Below are 5,725 nucleotides of genomic sequence, written 5' to 3' on the forward strand. Positions count from 1 at the left end.
AAGACAAAGTATGGATGGAATCATGTGGAGTGTCTTGTGTGCTCTTGAAGATGATTCATAGTGACATCCTAAACCCTAAAAAGATAAAACAAAATGTTGATTACTTATACCAATTTGGGTGTACCTGGGGTACACAGACCATATTAATAAGGTATATTAGTTAGTCTTGTGATTTGATGGCTACTGAGTTAGACCAATGTTGTGAGATAGAATTCATTTATAAAAAACTGTTTTTTTTATAGAATTTTGATGATTTTTAATTTTTTTAATTCTTCAAAAGAAAAAATCATATTCTTTACATAAAACAATAACATATACAAAAAAAAATCAGCTCCTTCAACTTAGCTTATTCAATAGAACCAAACAAACAAGACTTTGACTATATTCGAAGTATTGAATTACATAGGAAATATGTAATTAAAGAAAGTTAGGCACTTCCTACTACCATTCAATTCATCCATCCACTCATTTGTCAAGAATACAAATTTCTATCCATGGCTTGTTTTCTTATTGTAGAATTTGGTCAGCATTTTTTGATTTCTATGTTATTCTTTTAAATCTATTTTAAAATTTTACATATTCGTAATGAAATATTTTTGACATAAATTTATTTTTGATCAAATTTTATCCTTTTCATTCTCCAATCAAGTAATACTCTATTTTAATTAATTTCTAGGATTTATAATTTTTAGAGTTGGTTCAATCTATAGGTAGTTAAATGCGGCATGTCTGCAGCTTTTTTTTTTTTTTTTTTTTTTTTGTTAAAGAACCAGCCTAATCCTACAATTATTTTACTTTGTCATGTCTCGAAAATCTACACATAGTAATTTCAAATGTAATTTGTTAACAAAGAAGACATGTATCATCCACCCTAACAAATACGTTCATTATTCAATTATTAAATCATTAAATCATTACAATAAAATTATTACGAAATTCTACAAACTTCCGTATTGTAAATAAAAGTTCCAAAGAGGTTTTGTTGTAGGCTTTAAAAAAACCCTAACTGAAACCCTAATCATCCTGCAATGGACTTGTGGCCCTGCAAAAACATTTCGCATCTGCAAACTGTTCGGTCTCCGATGTGTACTGAAATAGAGAGATGGAGGAGACCCAGCAATCGAATGAGCAAATGTGTGAAATCCAACAACATGCGGCGACTGGTTCCGCGCCTCCTCTAGCACAGAGCTCCATCGCCTTCCCCCGCCGACGATGTGGAATCTCGAGAGCTTTGTTGCAGGGAATGGGGATCTCAACCGTCGTTTTTTCGAACTGGGTCCACTCCTAAATGTCCGTGGGCCATAGTAAGTAACACGGTTAAGTTGAATCTGTTGCCGCACCCACGGACAGGGAGGGTTACGCTCCTCCTCTCTTCAAGTGGCGACATCGCCCAGCTCCGAAATAGAGCAAAAATTTATGTATCTCGACTTCCGAAAAGAGTCCCTCAAGTGCCTTCCATGGAATCTCCCTCCTGTTGCGAAGGCGAGATACGTGGACATCCAAACCAGCCGAATGTGGCAGGCGATCAGTCGGGAATGGTTCTGCTGCCCGTGTTTAGGAGCTCTCTCGCTGCCTCAGTAAATTTAGGGTGTAACATTCTTTCCGAACTGCACTGCATTTCCCTTGCTTCTCCGATGCTTCGCTTTCCGGGACGAGGCTTTGGATGGGCTCCAGAAGAGGCTTTGGTTCTCTTGAAACTGGGTTCCGACTTCCTTCTCCCATTATGCTCCACTTGTCCTGGACATCTATCTATCTATATACAAGACTACTTTTTATATACTTGTGTGTGTTCTTCCCGCTTCTATGAAGTGTTGGACGCTCTGTTTTGTTTGCCATATAATGAAGAAATGTCTCCTTCTGAATAATTACACACACAGTTAGATAGACAGATAAATGTATATAAATCAACACAGGCCAGAAAATGATGTGCTTAGAGAAATGAATATTGGCAATCAGTCCCGATTTCACGACAAGCTTTGTTTGCAAGATGGGTCGAACGGAGAATCTCACATGAGAATACCCAATTTCTTCGATGTCATCTCGAGTGACGAAAAACCTCTCCAGTCTGGTATGAATGACAAACATTTCCAGTGCAAAGTGCGCCAAGCTCATAATAGCCTGCAGCAAGACTCCACTTGCGGCCCAGTAGGCCTAGACCAAAAGGCCTTCATTCAACGAATCGTCTGTCCTCCTTGCTCACACTGCCCGGGTGTCGGATCTCATTATGCACAGGTGAACACTCTCTAAGTTAAGAAACTCGCCTCACTGGCCTCATTATCATTAATAGAAGAATATTGCCAAAAGGATGAACCAGTGGAGCCAGAATCTGCAACCTATTTGCAGCCCGAGTGGGAATTAACCCATGATTAGAAAGCCTCTAAATAAGCACACTGGGGCATCGATGTTCATCATTCTGCTCCAAACCAGGATCCCCCAAGTTCTCAACCAGTACCGCAGAATGAGAATCGTCTCTTTCTGACCGGGAAATTTAGCAAAATAATATAAAGTTTGTAAACCCCAGTCGCTGCATCGCACCTCTCTCCCATGAAAGAGGAGGAAGACGAGTTGCCTTTTGGATCATACCAAGGCAAAAACAGAAGGATTTTAAATCTACTCAGTGAAGACGATGTTTCATGAATTTATTTATTTGTGTGTTGTACGGTTATTTTTATTTGTTGTTTGATTTTTTATTTTTATTTTTATTCTATAAAAGGGAACATTTTCTGCATCAAGTGATTGGAAAGAAAAGAGCAAACATTGCAATTCGGGCCCTAAAATTGATGATTAGAGCAAGTCTAACATCCAAATCTCACATCTTACAGTTTTCTACTCTGTTCTTTTATTTCTCTATTAACGTGTGGGTAATTTGGTTGTTTTGTTGATTCCAAGGAGTCCACCAAATTCTCATGCCTATTATGTTTTTTTGGTATTTGTGTGTATTTTTTATCAATTTATGAAAGTTCTTACATTATTTTATTTTATTTTTTGATTAAAGAAAATAGTTTTTTTGTGTGTGAATTACTCTGCTCGTTTTTCTAAAAGAAAAAGACAGGTCTTTGAGTTCATATTTGTCCATGTGCAAGTTCCTTAAAGTACGTGCCAAATTGTTTCAAATCTTTTAAGATTATAGTAGAACATCTTTAGTAAAAAAAATACCTATTATCACAATTTCTTTTTTTCAATGGCTCTATATCATTATATGAATAGCTTTTTATAAAAGAGATGTGGCATAGTGTCAAATTTTCTATATTTTAATATTAAAAAAATCATAGAATACATTCAATGTCTTTTGACATATACAATCTTTTAGGGTATTAGGGTTTGATTGTATCCTCTAAGTACTAATGGCTGCTACACAATATCATATCAATCACATCAGTCTTGCTTCTTTGCATACCCTTAATAGAAACCATGAATGTACAACACTAAATGTACTCTAAATGTACAACTTCCATGAAGATTAGATTGTAATTTATTTAAAATCTTTTTTCATAGATTTTATAATAAGTATTAAAGAAATTAATAGGTCTCTAATAATTTAAGATTTTCCTATTCTTACATTTTTATGTATTAAAAGTGTTATTTTTATTTTATCTATTTATCATTTGATTTATTTTTTATTTATTTTTGCTAAAGTATCTCAAAGTAAGGCATTCTTCAGCATTGTTAAATAGTCTTCTATAAAAAAAATTTATCATATGTTTAAAATTTTACTTTTTGCTCTCTTTGGTCTCATTGCTTTCTTATCAGATATATCTTTAATTCCTTGATCTATTTTTCACAAATTTATAAGTTAAATAAAATTATAATTTATACAATTAATTATACTTTACAATTTGTTTTTGCTAATAACATACTTATAACTTTAATTTTACGTAATTAAATAGGTTCCAAAAAAACTTATAACTTAAAAAAACATTTATAATTTTTATAGTTATTTAATTAATTGAATTTTTATTAATAAATTTAAATAATTCGAATCTAAGATTTGGTCCTTAAATTGCTCAAAAATATATTCTAAAATATACAGAGATTTTGGTTCTACTTTTCCCTATTCTTACTTTGGTCTGTAATTTCCTCTAAGCTTGATGAATAGTTTAGTCATTGCACAATTTTTATCAAAAATTTATAAATGTTTTAAATCTACTTTAAATGTAACTGCTATTACAAGCCATAGACCATATTTTAAAGTCTAGAGGATAAGATAAAATGATTATTGTAATGATTAAATAAAAAAATTTATATAAACTTAAGTATATAAATAATCTATACATATTTTAATAATTAATTCTAAGTATATAGTTAAATACATAAATATATATATATATATATATATATATATATATTGGTTTAATTATGATTTATATTTACTATTTAATTAAAAATCCATACTTTAGTTCTAACTAATATTTTTGGTTTTTAGAAGTATTTATCATGGCATATCTTCTTATAATGGTGCACAAACTAACCAGATTTGCTTATGAGCACAATAACTTAGCATTAATAAAATAAAGAGGTATATTACATCCAAATTAAATGTTCAACTAGCAAGACCTATAGGTAAGCCCTTCTAACAAAGGATTTGTTATTTTTATTCTAAAGTAGGACATTAGAATAAAATCATCAAAATTTGTGTCCTACAATAAAAAAGTTATTTATTTATTATATAAAAGTCATAGTTATAATATGGCAATGAATAGATGGCATAAAATAGTTATTAAGTTTTAGATGCAAAACTGTGCCTCTTGTATAGCTCTATTCACATTCACATCCATTTGTGCTCTATATTAATTCTAATATAAACCAAGTATGATAAATTGTCTCTTTTATTATACAATGCAGGACAAAGTTTCTAATGTCTTACATTAGAAGGGCCTGCTTGTAGGTATATCTTAAGATAAAAGAGACTATACCAGTTTATTAAAAGTAATAATACTAAATAATAATAAACCAAAATCAAGTACCACATTACTTAGCAAATGAAATAACATTAAAATGGAAAAATGCATAATAGGATTTAAGAATGGAATAATCATTAGATGCAACATTAATTTTTATTTATTTATAACAGGTTAGTAATTCACAACCCAATCAAGATAAACATATAACTAATCAGGTAGTAAGATACTTCAAGAGTAACCTTAAAAATGCAATTGTAAGATTTTGAACACTAATGTATTCTAACTTCCCTAATCAGTGCAGTAACAACAACAAAGTGCATACCAAACAAACAGCGACAGCAACAACAAAACAAAACAAACTTATATTCCATGTTAAAATGTCAAGGTTTTCGGGGATGGGGGGACCAGCTCAAGAAAGCTGAGCTCGCCTTGTTGTCCTCACCGTGTCCAAGGTTCCTCAGACTCCGTTTTCCTCGGAGCAAAAGTGTCGGCACAGCATCTGGGAAACTCTAACAGGGAAGGGAGAAAGCACAGTCAGTAGCAGCAACAACCCACCCACCCACCCATTCATTAATTGCATCTGTTGGTTGGGTCTGTGGCATCACGGTGAAGGGTCACAATGGCCCTTGTCCTCCTCATCTCTAGGATTGACGCTGCTGTGACGCTGTGACTTGGCAGCAAGCAAGCATGAATATTAGAAATATGCAACTTTGCAAATGAAGCAGTGGAATCTAGGGACTCGGGTTGCGGTGATTGGGTGCCTGCATTAGAATCTTCAGCTTTCTCGCTGGAAAGTGGTCCAGCTTTACGATGCTGCGACTCAG

The 5,725-nt window shown here is 33.0% G+C and overlaps 1 long non-coding RNA gene across 1 annotated transcript; it reads right to left on the bottom strand.

The window, feature by feature from the left end:
- Positions 1 to 864: 864 nt before the first annotated feature.
- Positions 865 to 2,448, bottom strand: LOC149989726 (uncharacterized). The gene is made up of 2 exons (XR_016499429.1): positions 2,011 to 2,448; positions 865 to 1,857 (listed from the first exon to the last, which is right to left on the bottom strand). It is a non-coding gene; the product is annotated as an uncharacterized LOC149989726 (long non-coding RNA).
- Between the last annotated feature and the right edge of the window lie 3,277 nt (positions 2,449 to 5,725).

This window comes from Physcomitrium patens, chromosome 2 (assembly GCF_059467195.1).
Source record: "Physcomitrium patens ecotype Gransden chromosome 2, ASM5946719v1, whole genome shotgun sequence".
In the NCBI taxonomy this organism is placed as follows: domain Eukaryota; kingdom Viridiplantae; phylum Streptophyta; class Bryopsida; order Funariales; family Funariaceae; genus Physcomitrium; species Physcomitrium patens.